This window comes from Dama dama, chromosome 31 (genome assembly GCF_033118175.1).
Source record: "Dama dama isolate Ldn47 chromosome 31, ASM3311817v1, whole genome shotgun sequence".
Lineage (NCBI taxonomy): Eukaryota > Metazoa > Chordata > Mammalia > Artiodactyla > Cervidae > Dama > Dama dama.
In genome coordinates, this window is record NC_083711.1 from 30467324 (window position 1) to 30477311 (window position 9988).

The 9988-nt window shown below is 39.1% G+C and overlaps 2 pseudogenes; one reads left to right on the plus strand and one right to left on the minus strand.

The window, feature by feature from the left end:
* Positions 1–3386: 3386 nt before the first annotated feature.
* LOC133049904 (immunoglobulin-binding protein 1-like) lies at positions 3387–4361 on the minus strand (annotated as a pseudogene).
* Positions 4362–8002: 3641 nt separating this feature from the next.
* LOC133050230 (U2 spliceosomal RNA) lies at positions 8003–8182 on the plus strand (annotated as a pseudogene).
* Positions 8183–9988: the final 1806 nt, after the last annotated feature.

The following is a 9988-nucleotide window of genomic DNA, read 5'->3' on the forward strand; positions in this document are numbered from 1 at the left end:
TGATCTGGTATTCCCACCTCTTTAAGAATTTTCCACAGTTTATTGTGATCCACACAGTCAAAAGCTTTGGCATAGTCAATAAAGCAGAAATAGATGGTTTTCTGGAACTCTCTTGCTTTATTGATGATCCAGTGGATGTTGGCAATTTGATCTCTGGTTTCTCTGCCTTTTCTAAAACCAGCTTTAACATCTTGGAAGTTCATGGTTCATGTACTGTTGAAGCCTGGCTTGGAGAATTTTGAGCATTATTTGTTAACATGTGAGATGAGTGCAATTGTGCGGTAGTTTGAGCATACTTCAGCATTGCCTTTCTTTGTGATTGGAATGAAAACTGATCTTTTCCAGTCCTGGGGCCACTCCTGAGTGTTCCAAATTTGCTGGCATATTGAGTTCAGCATGTTCACAGCATCATCTTTTAGGATTTGAAATAGCTCAACTGGAATTCCATCACCTCCACTAGCGTTGTTTGTAGTGATGTTTCCTAAGGCCCACTTGACTTCACATTCCAGGATGTCTGGCTCTAGGTGAGTGATCACACCATCATGATTATCTGAGTCATAAAGCTCTTTTTTGTATAGTTCTTCTGTGTATTCTTGCCACTTCTTTATATCTTCTGTTTCTGTTAGGTCCATACAATTTCTGTCCCTTATTGTGCTCATTTTTGCATGCAAATTTCCTTGGTATCTGTAGTTTTCTTGAAAAGATCTCTAGTCTTTCCCATTCCATTGTTTCCCTCTATTTCTTTGCACTGATCACTGAGGAAGGCTCTCTTATCTTCCTTGGTATTCTTTGGAACTCTGCATTCAAATGGGTACATCTTTCCTTTTTTCCTTTTCCTTTCACTTCTCTTCTTTTCATTGCTCTTTGTAAGGCCTCCTCAGACAACCATTTTGCCTTTTTGCATATGTTTTTCTTGAGGATGGTCTTGATTCCTGTCTCCTGTACAATGTCATGAACCTCCGTTCATAGCTTTTCAGGCACTCTGTCTATCAGATATAATCCCTTGAATCTATTTGTCACTTCCACTGTGTAATCACAAGGGAGTTGATTTAGGTCATACATGAATGGTCTAGTGGTTTTCCCTACTTTCTTCAATTTCAGTCTGAATTTGCCAGTTAAGAGTTTATGATCTGAGCCACAGTCAGCTCCCAGTCTTATTTTTGCTAACTGTATAGAGCTTCTCCATCTTTGGCTCCAAAGAATGTAATCAATCTGATTTCGGTGTTGACCATCTGGTGATGTCACTGTATAGTCTTCTCTTGTGCTGTTGGAAGAGGGTGTTTGCTATGACCAGTGTGTTCTCTTGGCAAAATTCTATTAGCCTTTGCCCTGCTTCATTCTGTACTCCAAGGCCAAATTTTCCTGTTACTCCAGGTGTTTCTTGACTTCTTACTTCTGCATTCCAGTCCCCTATAATGAAAAGGACATCTTTTTGGGGTGTTAGCTCTAGGAGGTCTTGTAGGTCTTCATAGAACCGTTCAACTTCAGCTTCTTCAGCATTACTGGTTGGGGCATAGACTTGGATTACTGTGGTAGTGAATGGTTTACCTTGGAAATAAACAGAGATCATTCTGTCATTTTTGAGATTGCATCCATGTACTGTATTTTGGACTCTTTTGTTGACTATAATGGTTACTCCATTTCTTCTAAGGGATTCTTTCCCACAGTAGTAGATATAATGGCCATCTGAATTAAATTCACCCATTCCAGTCCATTTTAGTTCACTGATTTGTAGAATCTTGACATTCACCCTTTTCATCTCCTGTTTGACCATTTCCAATTTACCTTGATTTTGGACCTAACATTCCAGGCTGGAACTCCTTAGGGAAGTGTTTAATATCCTGTAATAGCAATATTTAAGGAGAAGCAGCAAAAATAGAGACTTTTAGGAATAATATCACATTTTATTAGTCTTAATTATGAAAGTTTATAAAAACAAAAATACACTTGTAATTAATTTCTTCTCTGGGTTAGTAGGGCTTCTTTCTTGGGACACTTAAGTTATACTTTAATGTTAAAAATAACTTTGTTTAAACATGTGGCTACCAAGGGGGAAAAGAGGAATGGGATGGGTTGAGAGACTGAGATTCACACACACACACGTGTGCACACACCCACTCACATATATATTCCTATGTATAAAGTACATAAATAATGATAAGCAACTGTATATTCACAAGGAACTCTACTCAATGCTCTGTGATAACCTCTATGGGAAGGAAATACAAGAGGGGATATGTGTATTTGTATTGTTGATTCACTTTACTGTATAGCAGAGATTGATAAAACATTTTATTTATTTTTTATTAAAACTTTTTAATTGAAGTATAGGTGACTTACAATATTTGTTTCAGATGTACAACACAGTGATTCTATATTTGTACAGGTTATGCATCATACAAAGGTATTATATTATTGACTGTATTCTTTGTACCATAAGTTACATCCTTGTGACTTATTTATTTTATAACTGGTAAATATCTTTTAATCCCCTTCACCTATTGCACCCATCCTCGCATTCTTCTCCCTTCTGGCAACCACTAGTTTGTTCTCTGTATCTATGAGTCTGTTTCTGAGTTTGGGGGGCTCATTTTTTTTTTTTTTTTATATATTTTAGATTCCACATATAAGTGAAAACATACAGTATTCATCTTACTCTGACTTATTTCACTTAGCATAATACCCTACAGATCCATCCATATTGTCACAAATTGCAAGATTTCATTCTTTTTTATGGCTAAGTGGTGTTGGGAAAACACGATAGCTATATGTAAAATAAAACTAGACCATTTTTTCACATCGTCTACAAAAATAAAGTCAAAATGAATTAAAGACTTAAATATAAGATCTAAAACCATAAAACATCTAGAAGAAGACATAGGTGGTATGTTCTTTGAAGTCAGTCTTAGCAATATTTTCTTTTTTGATCAGTCTCCTCAGGCAAGGACAACAAAAGCAAAAATAAACAAATGGGGCCATATGAAACTAAAAAGCTTTTGCACAGCAAAGGGAACCATCAGCAAGACAAAAAACTACTGAATGGGAGAAGATACTGGCAAATGATATGTCTGATAAGGGGTTAATATCCAAAATATATTAAGAACTCAGACAACTCAATACAAACAATCTGATTACAAAATGGGCAGAAGATCTAAATAGACATTTTCCAAAGAAGACACACAGATGACCAACAGGTACATGAAAAGATGCTCAACATCACTAATCACGAGGGAAATGCAAATCAAAACCACCTCAAATGCAATGAAACAGCACCTTACACCTATCAGAATACCACACTTTTTAGTGAATACTGTTTGCTGTTTTGGAATTCTCCCGTTTTCAGGTCTTTCAGATGGCCAACTTTTTCTGCTTACACAGATGCCCATTACTAGTTGATCTTGTAGTTATGATGATCTTCCCTTACCTGACGTTGTCTTGGCTATTCCCTGATCTGGTAATGCTCCAAATTTCCGATGCTGTTCATACCAGTCATTCACTGTCATAGATGCCAGACTTGGATAACCAGTTTCAAATACTTTGGCTTGGGCCATGTTCCAAGTGAGAACAAATGGTTTCATTGGAGGCCTGTCCTGACGAGATGACTGAGAAGTTGATGCCTCTTTTGTGGAGTCTTTTTCTCTCAAGATCTTTATCTCCTGGTCAATGCTCTCAATCTCTTCTAAGCTGATACCAATCCACCTTCAAAGGTGAAGGAGGTAATATTCACGAACATGCTCATCATCTGCTTGACCACTTTCCACAGCAGATTTCAGTGCAGACAACCTATGCTCCACCTCCTTCTTCTGCTTGTATCTCTCTATTTTAGCCTGTCTCTGAGATGCCATAGCAACGATGCTAGGATAGGCCATGGAGGAATTAGCAGTGTTATTTTCAGCTGAGTTGGTCTTGGTTTTGGGCAGCTCAAACTCTGCCACATGATAGTGCTGGCACTGAGTTAAGTAGTTTAAAAAGTGTTCTCGAGCCCACTGCAAATGATCTAGACGCTTGCTGGGATTGACTTGTTTCATGGCGAACGCTCCTTGAAATGCTGGCACCATCAGGTACTTCAGGTCGGTGGACACGATCTCCTCCAAATCTTCATTTTGGCTGAACAAGTCGAGCTGCGACAACATTTCAGCAGCCTTCTTCAGGAGATCCAGTCCCTTGAACACCTTATCTTGGATTATTCGGGAGCCAGTGGGCTCAGTTGCGATTTCCAGTTCGTCCAAAAGCTGCTTGCTGCTTTCGAACAGCTCAGGGAGCTGCGGTAACAGTAACTCGTCTTCGGCTGCTGCCATCTTAGGGAGGGAGGAACCCGGAAAGCCTCACTTCCGGGGTCAAAGGCAACCCTGGGAAAGCTGAGCTAGGCGAGAGATGAAGAAACCGGAAGGGGCGCTGCGTTGGGTCAGTAGCTCCATTGTTACCTAAGCGTCTGAAAACTTCCGTAGGCTGCTGTTAAGTCAGCCTAGCAACCGTTTCCATGGACTCATTTTGTCATGCTGCCTATTACTAGTAGACATCTGTGAATGATACACACACGCAAATAAAAAAGCAAACCCCAGGCGCTGCTTTTCGCGCGACTCCTCGTGGCCGACCCGGGCCCGGACTGTGCCATCTGCTCTGAGGAGCGGGTGTGATGAGGCTGAATTCGGAGCCAGGGCGGGCGCGAGAAGGCAGGAGCACTCCAGGAGCCGGCCAGGCGAACGCCTTACCTCGTGAGGCGCTCCCTGGCCACAGGGGCCAGGGCGGCCAGGGGCTCCGAACTCCGCGCAGCTTCTGATAAAACATTTAAAAACAACTGTACTCCAATAAAAATTTGAAAAGAATAATTTTATTCCTTGATATTGATTTAATCACCTTTTCCTGTGAGTACTGACTGTTGAGCATTTTGTGTTACTATCAAAGTTCAAAATGAGGACATTATTATTGTTATATGACTAGGTCAACTGAAAATATTTACACTTGAGTGAATTGCTATCAAAATGTCTGTCCTGAACCACTGAAATACCCATGGGGCAAAGTATAGACTAGTGGTTTTCTTATCAGGAATAGTTCAGTTCATGTCCTTTTAGTATTTACTACTTGTTATTATTAGCTAGCCATTTTTAATCAATTGCTAACAGAAGGATTTTTAAAATTTTATATATCTATTTATATTTTTGGTTGTATTGGATCTTTGCTGCAGCATGAGCTTTCTCTAGTGGTGATGGGGGCTGCTCTTGTTGTGGTAATTGGGTTTTTCACTGTGGTGGCCTCAGCTGTTGCAGAGTACAGGCTATAGGCAAATAGGTCTTAAAAGTTTAGCACATGGGCTCAATTGTTGCAGTATGTGGCCCGAGGGCTTGCAGGCTTCAGTAATTGGTGACAAACAGAATCAGAGGTTGTGGTGCATGGATATAGGTGCTCCACAGCAGGTGGAATCTTTCTGGGTCAGGAATTGAAGTCCTGTTCCCTGCATTGGCAGGCAGATTCTTATCTACTGTGCCACCAGGGAAATCTAGATGGCTCTTTTTCTTTTTTTTAAAGTTAACATTTATTACTTTTTGAAACTGATTTCTTAGTTTCTTAATTTTTGAGAAATATTCTAAGTAAACATGAGAACAGTTTCAGTGTAAATATACGAAGCTAACTGACAGACTAAGTAGCTGCAAATAAAGTGCTGAATCATATTTTTTAATCTACTTACTGGGATCCTAAACACTGCTGAGTAATATTTTCATAGTCTTCTCTTAGCATATGTGTTTTCCTACAATTAGTAAGAGACATTTATTCTGCTTTTCAAGTTTAGTAACACTTTAAAATTTATTTGTGCATCAGTTCAGTTCACTCAGTCATGTCCAACTCTTTCCCACCCCATGGAGTGTAGCATGCCAAGGTTCTCTGTCCATCACCAACTCCCAGAGCTTGCTCAAACTCGTGTCCATCGAATCAGTGATGCCATCCAACCATCTCATCCTCTGTCGTCCCCTTCTCCTTCTGCCTGCAATCTTTCCCAGTATCAGGGTCTTGTCAAATGAGTCAGTTCTTCGCTTCAGGTGACCAAAATATTGGAGTTTCAGCCCCAGCATCATTCCTTCCAATGAATATTCAAGACTGATTTCCTTGAGGATTGACTGGCTTGATCTCCTTGCAGTCCAGTGGACTCTCAAGAGTCTTTTCCAACACCACAGTTCAAAAGCATCAATTCTTCAGTGCTCAACTTTCTTTATGGTCCAACTCTCACATCCACACATGACTACTGGAAAAACCATAGTTTTGACTAGATAGACCTTTGACGGCAAAATAATATCTCTGCTTTTTAATATACTGTCCAGGTTTGTCGTAGCTTTTCTTCCAAGGAGCAAGCGTCCTTTAATTTCATGGCTGCAATCACCATCCGCAGTGATTTTGGAGGCCAAGAAAATAGTCTGTCACTGTTTCCATTGTTTCCCAATCTATTTGCCATGAAGTGATGTGACTGGATGCCATGATCTTACTTTCTGAATGCTGAGTTTTAAGCCAGGGTTTTTTTTTTTTTTTTCTGCTCCTCTCTTTCACTTTTTAAGGTAGTTAGAATAGGAAAAAGAAGTCCAAAACGATGGTGACTAAACGGAAAAAGCCAGTGAAAATGGAACAAAAGAAAACCCACGGACTGGAGTGAAAACTTCAGGTGAAACAAACATACCCCTTTCTTGGCTAGCCCAATTTGCATAGGGTCAAAGGCTCAGCAGGGAGGAGACAAATGAATAAAAGGAGGAAGCCAAGACAGATTGAGGCCTCTCCTTGGGTCTGTCTGCCCTCAGGCCTCGGGGGTGTACTATCCTTTGCTTGCCAAATAAAACTGAGCTGTAACTAAGCTGTAACATTGGTCCACTGTTTCAAATTTTTGCTGTGGCAAGACAGAACTGAGGAAATTATACACTCCCCCGACAGTTTCATCAAGAGGCACTTTATATTTGTGCACCAAAAGGAGGTTTTCTAAAATAAAATGATCATAATCCCCACTGAGCTTACAAATCATGTATATTATAATGCTATACATGTATTCAGGTGTGTTGTTAAAAAATACAAGGATTCCAATTTTTGAGATTTTATATGTTTATGACATCTATATAAATATATATTTGACTTTAATGTCAAGAATAATTTTAAATAACTTAATTTTGTCCACCAGTTATTTCATTAACTGAACAGTTACACTTATTCTAATCTATAATTTCTAACAACATAGTGAAAAGTTACTACATCTCAAGCTTACCTGGATCTGAAATTAATTTATTTCTTTGTTAGATCATTTAATGATAGGTCTTTTATATCTCCTCACCCTGTTTCAGATCATTTGTTTAATTTACCATTAATAAACTCATTAGTCTAAAAAAGTTTATTGCTTAAATAGTGTTTTCATGTGATGATAAAAATCTGCAAAATCATTTGTTCATTGTTATGACCAAAATTCAGTTATTGGCATTGAGGTAATCACTCTACTTTAATTATGCTGCCTACAAAGGCTTACAGTACCTTCAATTCTGAACATAACACTCATTAAAGCAATTCACCTCAAACTATTAAACTAAGAAATTAATGGCTCTGTCTACTGTGGCTCTTTCTGGCAGATTACTTGAATAAGATAAAGTTTTATGTAAAGCACATTCTTTTTCCTTTGTCCTTGGTTTGCAATCTATCGTGAAGTTTGATGACCTTCCTTCCAACTCATCATTCTAATCAAACTTTCTAACTTGTAATAGCTGCTTCCTGTAGTGTGTATTTAATTTGAGTGAATGTGTGTGTGTGCGTGTGTGTGTGTATCTATTTAGGGCAGAGAATTTGTCACATGAAAAACGGTGTCTCAAGGAGTCACATGACAAGATGAAAGAGTATAAACATTAGTGAAAGAAAAATAAAATGGATTCCTCCCCCCATCCCCTGGTTTTTAACTTTGTCTTTTAGACCAAGAATTTACCAAATTCTTCTTGCCGATACAACATATAAGAACTTGCTTTTAGAAAGGGATTTAATTTGATGAATTGCTTCTCAGCCTTTTGGCTAAGATCAAGTGTAAATATCTGTTTTTATCAATTTGATATCTGATACATCTTCTATCTGACTTTCCCTGTGGCTCAGCTGGTAAAGAATCCACCTGCAATGTGGAATACCTGGATTCAGTCCCTGGGTTGGGAAGATCCCCTGGAGAAGGGAATGGCAACCCACTCTAGTTTTCCAGCCTAGAGAATTCCGTGGACTCTATAGTCCATGAGGTTGCAAAGAATTGGACATGACTGAGTGACTTTCACTTCACTTTGATGAATTCATTCATACTGAGATGTAAATGATGCCTTCATCAAATATTGCTAAGGGACAGGTTTTTAAATTTTAAAATAAATACCACTATAATTATTAATACAAATCTTCATGCTGAGTTCAGTATAAATTAACATTGTTCTTCAAAGATGCTAACAACATGGTGATTATAATGTATAGTTTATATTAAGAAATACAAGGGCAAGACTCATCCCATTAGTTTGACAAAACATTCTCTTTTATTTAATGACAATTCTTTGAGGTGGGTAATATTATTCCTGTTTTGCATATTTGCATCCTTAGAGAAGTCTCCTTGAAATTTTTGAAATCACATTGTTGAGGCAATTAGTAAACGCTTTTAAATCACTTAATCATTGGCAGGCAGGAGTGGTGGTGCAGAATCCTTGCATTCATAGTTCAAACATTAGTTAAAAATATATATATATTTTCCATACAGAATACATGCATACTCTCACTTACTTATATTTTGAAATATAATAACATCTGTAAACTCTGAATGGAAGAGGTGAGTAAGTGGGTCTGTATGGCTATAAGTTCCTTCAGTTCAGTTCAGTTCATTTCAGTTCAGTCGCTCAGTTGTGTCTGACTCTTTGCGACCCCATGGATTGCAGCACGCCAGGCCTCCCTGTCCATCACCAACTCCCCGAGTCCACCCTAACCCATGTCCATTGCGTTGGTGATGACATCCAACCATCTCCTCCTCTGTTTTCCCCTTCTCCTCTTGCCCTCAATCTTTTCCAGCATCAGGGTCTTTTCCAATAAGTCAGCACTTCGCATCAGGTGGCCAAAGTATTGGAGTTTCAGCTTCAGCATCAGTCCTTCCAATGAACACCCAAGACTGATCTCCTTTAGGATGGACTGGTTGGATCTCCTTGCAGTCCAAGGGACTCTCAAGAGTCTTCTCCAACACCACAGTTCAAAAGTGTCAATTCTTCGGTGCTCAGCTTTCTTTGTAGTCCAACTCTCACATCCATACACAACCACTGGAAAAACCATAGCCTTGACTAGACGGACCTTGGATGGCAAAGTAATATCTCTGCTTTTTAATATGCTTTCTAGGTTGGTCATAACTTTCCTTCCAAGGAGCAAGTGTCTTTTAATTTCATGGCAGCAGTCACCATCAGCAGTGATTTTGAAACCCAAAAAAATAAAGTCAGCCACTGTTTCCACTGTTTGCCCAACTATTTGCCATAAAGTGATGGGACCAGATGCCATGATCTTAGTTTTCTGAATGTTGAGGTTTAAGCCAACTTTTTCACTCTTCTCTTTCACTTTCATCAAGAGGCTCTTTAGTTCTTCTTCACTTTCTGCCATAAAGGTGGTGTCATCCGCATATCTGATGCTATTGATATTTCTCCCGGCAATCTTGATTCCAACTTGTCCTTCATCCAGCCCAGTGTTTCTCATGATGTACTCTGCTTATAAGTTAAATAGGCACAGTGACAATATACAGCCTTGATGTACTCCTTTCGTATTTAGAACCAGTCTGTTGTTCCATGTCCAGTTCTAACTGTTGCTTCCTGACCTGCATACAGGTTTCTCAAGAGGCAGGTCAGGTAGTCTGATATTCCCTTCTCTTTCAGAATTTTCTACAGTTTATTGTGATCCACACAGTCAAAGGCTTCGGCATAGCCAATAAAGCAGAAATAGATGTTTTTCTGAAACTCTCGCTTTTTTGATGACCCATTGG